This window comes from Silene latifolia, chromosome X (assembly GCF_048544455.1).
Source record: "Silene latifolia isolate original U9 population chromosome X, ASM4854445v1, whole genome shotgun sequence".
Classification (NCBI taxonomy): Eukaryota; Viridiplantae; Streptophyta; class Magnoliopsida; order Caryophyllales; family Caryophyllaceae; genus Silene; species Silene latifolia.
This window is the reverse complement of record NC_133537.1, coordinates 93621140-93628622: the sequence shown is the minus strand read 5'-3', so window position 1 is coordinate 93628622 and position 7483 is coordinate 93621140.

Sequence of the window (7483 nt, the reverse complement as noted above, 5' to 3'; positions counted from 1 at the left end):
GCCTTTGTGTTCCTGGCTTGGTGGGTTTATATCCAAGTCGGGGCATGACCTTCTGCCTATTTTGTGAGGAGATGGTCAACTTAAGTACTAGCCAACCCTTTGGTGGACTCCTTAGGGTACTCATGTGGTTTTATCATGAGTCTTGGGTGCGGTGGTTTTATCCGCATTTCGCTAGGTCTCCGCAGATCTAGGATTAGGGTTGAGTCGTGTTTTGGCCATGTTTTATTCATATTAACCTCGAGCCAAAATACTAGCTTCCCTACCTCGTGGTATAGACTCGAGTTACAAAGTGACTATTGACCGTACTAGTAACTTATGCCTGTCTCTAGATATATTGTCCTTTCTTGTTTGATGATTCTATGAATCATAGAAGGTGAGATGCAAGCAGGCTATGGTTGATAGAGTTTGGATTCCTGGATGTTATGTGATTCACATGATAGTGTAGTATGAGTCGGTCTAGTATTCGCATGCTAGGACTATGTGTTGTTATATTGTTGTTCACATGATAAGCACGATTGTCTAGCATCTATATGCTAAGGCTATGTGTTATTCATATTCATATTCTTATGTTTACATGTTATATTAATTATGACATTTCGTGGCTGGGAGAACTCGGAGTTACTCCCCACTGACTGTGGCTTTCGTATTTGTATAAAATGCGAATGACAGGTAGGTGATGCATATATGGGGTACATGGACGAGCTAGCGAGCAGAGTAACCTTGGGACCTAGATTGGTTTTATTTTATTGTGACCCTTAAACACTTTTTATGTCACATACATTTTAGGGACATATGTCTCCCTCTTTACATTTAGTTGTATAATTTGCTATTCGCGACTTTAGCGATGGTTATGTTATGAAACTTCTAGTTAGACCTTGTATGTTTGACACCTTCCAATTTGGATATCTTTATAACAGGTTATGGTTTTAAAAATTACAGGTTTTTTACCCAAATGAACCTATTACAAACATATCCATGCAGTTTTTATTTAGGAATTACGTGTTTACTTTTCCGCAATAAATGAGGGTGTCACAATTGACAACAGTTCTAACAAAGAAACCGTTGTTATTACTTTAATTATTGACAACGGTTGGGTAAACAATATCCGTTGTTATTAGTATTAACAACGGTTGCATAAATTAACCGTTTTTTATTACTTTTCACTAATTTGCGCCAAAATAAAATAACAACGTTATTACGTATTATACGTTAAACCGTTGTTATTACTTCATTAATGACAACAGTTCTTATTTACCCAACCGTTGTTATAAGTAATTATAACAGTTAGTTTTATTGTAACCGTTGTTATTACTTTTCACTGAATTCTGCGAAAATAAAATAATCCCATTAACAACGTTATTACGTTTTTGCGTTAATTTGCGTTGTAGAAGGGGCGTTGTTATTGCCTATATTTGTAGTAGTGTTAGGCCTCTGAGATAGTGACACATGGATAAGGGAAAAAAAATAATCACACTCAAAGCTAAACAAAACCACGCTCAAATCGCGTAACTTAACATTTTACTTCTCCACCATTCTCTCTCTAAAACTGAAGAAAATCGAAGGAAATGAGGTGTCAAATTCACAAATCACTCAAAATTACGAAGCAATAACAATCATTCTTCGACATAATTTGCGTTTTGATTTGAATGCAGGTATAAGTTTTGCTCTAATACTTTCGAATTTGTGAAATTAGGTATATTTGGGGGAAAAATTGTTAAAATCGATTAATTACACAATAAATTTTGTATTATTGCTTATATTTCTATAAATAATGTTATGATTTTTTGTTTTATATGTTATTTGTAAATTTGAATGCATATTATTTGGTTAAAATTTGAATTATTAAAGTTAGGGCTTTAAAAAAATTGTGCAATTCTTTTCAGATGTTATCTCATATCTCCATTTCGTCAATTTAAATTTATGCTATTGCATTTGTTCTTCAATGTTCAGGATTAATTTGGTTAAATCATTATTTTAGTTCATTAATATCCTGTTCTTCAATGTTTATACGTCTGTATCAAAAGATTTGGCCTTGGCTATTTTCTGCTTTGGTGACTCGAGGTTCTGAAATTTTCCTGGAAATTGTCATGTATCCATATTAGTGTTTCATGTAATTTTCAGAGTTTAGTTGTCGATTGAAGAAAAAATGTTAGTATTGTATAAGGAAAACTCAGTATGTTTAGTTTTACAAGTGTTCTAATTTACTGTCAGTAAAATTTACAGAAAACCAGTACAAGATTGCATTCGAGGAGGAATACATATTTGTTGATCTCTTTAACATAATGACCCTCTACTGCAACGTTAAGGCACCTGCAGATCTGGTGAGGTGCATGACAACTCTCACATTCTCGACTTTAAAAACTTGTTTGCTGTTGTAATTTGGTTTCATATAACCCTATCCTGTGTCCTTGAATGAGGCGCTGTTTTCTAGAACATCCCCTACTGATTTGAAGTTCCATTCTTTTCCGTTTTCCTGGTTGATTTTCCTTGTTATCTGCCATAATTAGATAATGTGTACTGTTTTAGTAAAGTTGATTTCTAAAATATGGTAAAAATGGTGAAATTGCATCCAAAAACAGACTATCTATGTTTTTAACATTCATAATATGTGTTACCTCTTTATTCTCAAATGGCGCTACAAACAAGTTAGACTCGCTCTTTATGCTTGGATTCATGCTCCCTCCAATTGCATAGAATTCGCATCAAAAGTAAAGATTGTTAGCAACATGTGGATATCCATGACGAACCCTGCAAATACATAATACGAATCAGAAACAATTCCATATGGCGGTACTTTCAACAATTATTGTATATGTAAGTATCTTGGCATGCGCTGGTGACAGTTAGGCCCAAACCGGTTATATATGACAGTGACCTTCATGTTTTTGTCATCCTGAAAGCTATGTTACTCAGACACGGGAGAGAAGTGTCGTATCTGATACATATCGGAGCATCGGACACGCAATTCTAAAAATTTAATGATACTGATACGACACGGTGGCACTAAATTTCGAGGGAGAGGCGAAGTAATTGCAAAGTAGTTTGGGCTTTTTAAATGAGACCTAGATTGGAAGAGATCACGAGCTTCATCTGATAATTAGCCTTTTTATTGGACAAAAGTGTAATATATTTAAAAGCATATGTAGATTGGAAGGGATTCACAAGCTTCATTAGATGTTTAGAGTGTTCTGTCATTAATTAACAATTTTTCTTATACTTTGTGGCTACATTTTAGAGTGTTCTTAGAGTGTTCAGATATTGAATACTTTGTGGTATTGTATTGAATACATTGTAATATTGTAAAGAATACAATGTATTACTATAATGTAATTAGAGTGATACTTCTTTTAAAAACTTATGATATTTATGAGACAAATCTGATATTGTAATGGATATGTTGTGATATTGTATTGTAAAGAATACATATCTAATACAATATCACAATACATATCCAATGGATAACACATGTCTAACAATACAATACCACAACGTATACCATACAATATCGTCTTTTTTTTACATTATCAACTTAGCAAAAACGTCTTTTTTTACTCATTTTACTCACATATACAAATTCTCTTATACTTAGTTGTAATTCCAAATGGAAACAATTTTGTATTGTTTCTCCATTTTTAGTTAACAATATCATAAAATCTCAATATCAATAATATAGTATTACCTAGATTTGCCGTTTGTATTTTACCATATCATACATTATTTTAAGCAATATCACACTTCATTTGAAACAATATCACCATTGTTCTGAAAAAATATCATCACATCATGCTTAATTGTAGACAATACCCCTTGTGTGATATTGTTATACAATATCACATGTACTTGTAAACAATATCACTCTGTGTTTTGTCCATATTTTGCGCAGGGCTGGAAATATGACCAGGGTAGAATAGTATGGGGGTTAACTAGTATTATCCTATTTTGATGTTATCGTAATCGTACCTAGGCAGGATTGATTATAATAAAAGTAGTGCAAATAAGGTAATTAATATGACGAAGGAATTTGTACGCGGAAAACCCTTGAATGGGAAAAAACCACGGGCACCAAGCCAGGAGAGGATTTCACTATGATTTAAGAGGATTATAATATCACGAGCACAAAGTATAATATTTTCTCTAAGTATTATAATAGTCTTGCTTGCAATGTGATAAGTTGTGTTGTGCATGTTAGAGTATGCCTTGTCTTGCCAAATGATCTTCAAATGCTCCTTATATAGCTAAGCTAAATGACAGCCAAATCTTTGTACTTAATGCTAAATATTCCTCCTTAATTGCTGTCTTGATTGCTGTCTTTATTGCGCATTAATGCCTATTAATTATGTTTCTTTATGACCAAATCTTCCTCTTAATGACCATATTAATGTTGAAAAAATCTCATATATAATTATCCATGACTTGGTCAAATGTTGACCTTACACTTGACTGTTGTCCTCTCCTGTCTGGTGCCTGTCTTCTTGTACCCTGATGGCTTGACGTCCTTACACCCTGATTGTCAGGCTAGGGTTGAACTTGATCCTAAAGATGATGCAGGAGTCCAGGCTTATCGACTGGTGCCAAAATTGGACTACCCTGACGGACCTGCCCTGATCGTCAGGCCAGGGTAGAATTCTATCCTGTCAGTAGTGTGAAATTCCAGACCCAACAATTGCCCCTTATCTCCTTATTATCGCTGGGTCAGGCCAGTAATGAGGAGATAACCTTCTCTTTTCATCTTTGGACAACTTCTCCAGGACGATTCAGCGTGCTTTATCATTAAGAAAACGGCTAGTTGCAGTAAATCCCAATCATTACCGTCTATAAATAATTTCTTCACTTCATGCTTTATTATCCACCAAAACTTGATCAATTCCTCTAAATTATCCCAATCTTTCTATGATCTTTATCTTCAACCTTCGTCTATTTTCCCAGAAGTTACTCGAAAATCTAACTATGGTTGTAAAAAGAAAATCAACCAGGGTTGTTGTTTCTCCTGGCACACCTTTCGTCCCAAACCCTGAAAATAAGCCTGAATCTTCTGGAAATCAATCCATCACTCTTGGAGATGCATCCCCTGCTCTAGCTGTTGATTAGGTCACCATATTCTACAAAACTTTGAGCCGATCGAGGTTCTCAATGAACAACATTCTTTCCGCAATCGTCTCAAACTTGAGTTTGAGAAAATTTTGAAGGGTAAAGGGATCATTCCTGCTGACTCTGACATATGGATTCCTGAAAATTCTCCTATCTGGGTGGACTGGCTGTATGTATCAAGGCCAACTTAGTTGGGCCTGACATGAAGTATCTCAATTATGATACATGCGTCGGTGGTAAGTATCCTGTAACTTTTGCTTATCCTGCACATATTCTGTTAGTTCAAAGGAAAGCGGGAAATATTTAAGAGGATATACCTTATTTGCAGTTGACGATTAGCTGTCTAATAGTTATTATCCCTCTGAAAGGGTAACTACTTTCCTGACAATTTCCTCTTTTTGAGAGGTCGTGGCCATTCTACTGCGGGGTGGAATGCTTTCTTCGTTGTTTGCAGGCTGGAGGATTCTCAAGGTTCCAAAGCATGTTAAGGCGCTACTAGGGCTTCAACTTTAGATCTTCTACCAGAATTGTAAATTTTAGCATAGCAGACTTGAATGCCGGGCATGCCAAAGTCAAGCAGGAAAGTTCACAGGTGGTTGGCCTGTTTTCAGTACTGGAGCTGATCTTGATAAGATAATTGATCTGATTGATGCCCCTGCCATTCCTACTCGGTATATTCAGCATGTTACCATGTACGTATGATTCAGTCATGTAGTCTACGTACAATTGACCTGGCTTGTCTTTGCCCCACCATATGAATCAGTAATGTTTGCTTTTTGATCAAGTGTATTCGCAGAGTGTGTGAGTCAATGTTCATTCCTGCGACAAGGCAGGGTAAGACAAGGATTATATTGGAAAAGTATCCTGAGCCGATGAAGGCTAGTATGTTTTGTGAGAAAAAGGAATTATGGCGCTCGGTCAGGCGAGGAATAATTTCTGATCGGTGTTAGTATCTAGCCCTGACAAGAGGGATGTCATTCGCAGAAATGTCAAACAATGGTATTTTGTCCAACCAAGTAGAATTCCCTTGGTAGAATCATTAATCATTTTGTACATATGCCCCGGGAGAATGTCCTTGTAAAGACAATTTTATATTTTGTTGGTCCTAGTCAGGGAGATTATCCCTGATAGGATAGATATACATTTTGCTACCTTTGCCTCAGAGGGTAAGGGTTTTATTAATGATATAAAGTTCGTCTTTCAGGCTTGCTTTGTTTAATCCTGTCATTCATTTCAAACCTGTTAACCTATTTTCTTCAAACCTGTTAACCTGTTTTCTTTAAACCTGTTAACCTGTTTTTTTAGTGTTTGCTCCTGCCTTGCGATTAAAGCCAACGTAAGTCATTCAACCACATATAGTTTTTGCCATAGTGATTGAAGGGGTGGGAAAACCGGCCTGACATGAGGGCTTATGTCCCCTGCTTGACTGGAGGGCTTGGTACTCGGCCTGACAGGAGGGCTTTTCACACTGATGGTCGGGATAAAACACCCTTGCACCATCTAGCTGCATCCAGCAGGTTGTAGATGTGTGCAGCAAATTTAGTCAGGTCAGGCAATTATTTCATGCTTGATTGGTCCTGCTATTTACTGTATCCGGTGATGGTTACCAACTCGTTAGGCACAGTTAAGTGCAAAAGATTTTTTAGAACCTACTGTACAGTAGAGTAGCCCTCAATCCTAAAGATTTTATTTATGCAATAACAATTCATGTATAATTTTTTCAGGATTTAAGTAAAACAAATTTGGTTAGAACATCCAGCATGTGAAACGAAAACAAGTAGGTAAGAAAAGAGTGCACATTGTCATATAACAAATTCAGGAAAGGCACGGTATAACACACATTCAGATGAGTATGTTTGGAGTTTTTACCTATAACATGCAGAACATAAATTACCACAAGTATGATTGTGCTTTTAGGTGGATGACATTTCAAGATATTAGAATCATGTCTCCTTGCAGTGTTTGTAGCATGTAAGGTTCTTCATTCTATTAGGATCAGGCTGATATTTGCTTCAAAGATATTCAAACCATATCTACATGGATTTCAGCAGGGATGGCTTCTTCACAACCATAAACCAATGAATAAGAAGTTTGGCCAGGCTGGCAATATTTTTCTTTTTTACGACCACCTTTTCATTTAATTCAGCTTGACCATTTGCTTTAGGTTAGCCATGCTCCACTTCACAAATGGCAAGGGTGTAGAGATTGGAGGTAATAACTTAGACCTTTGATGAATAGTTGGAGCATGCTTATGGCAGGCTTCACATTTCATGCTGTAGTCCATGCAGTCAGACCTCAGGGTTGGCCAATAGTAGCCAGTCTTGAGAACTTTGCTTTGCTTCATGTGGTACGAGAAATCTCAAGTATGGTCCGACCTGAAATCTTTTAAACAAAT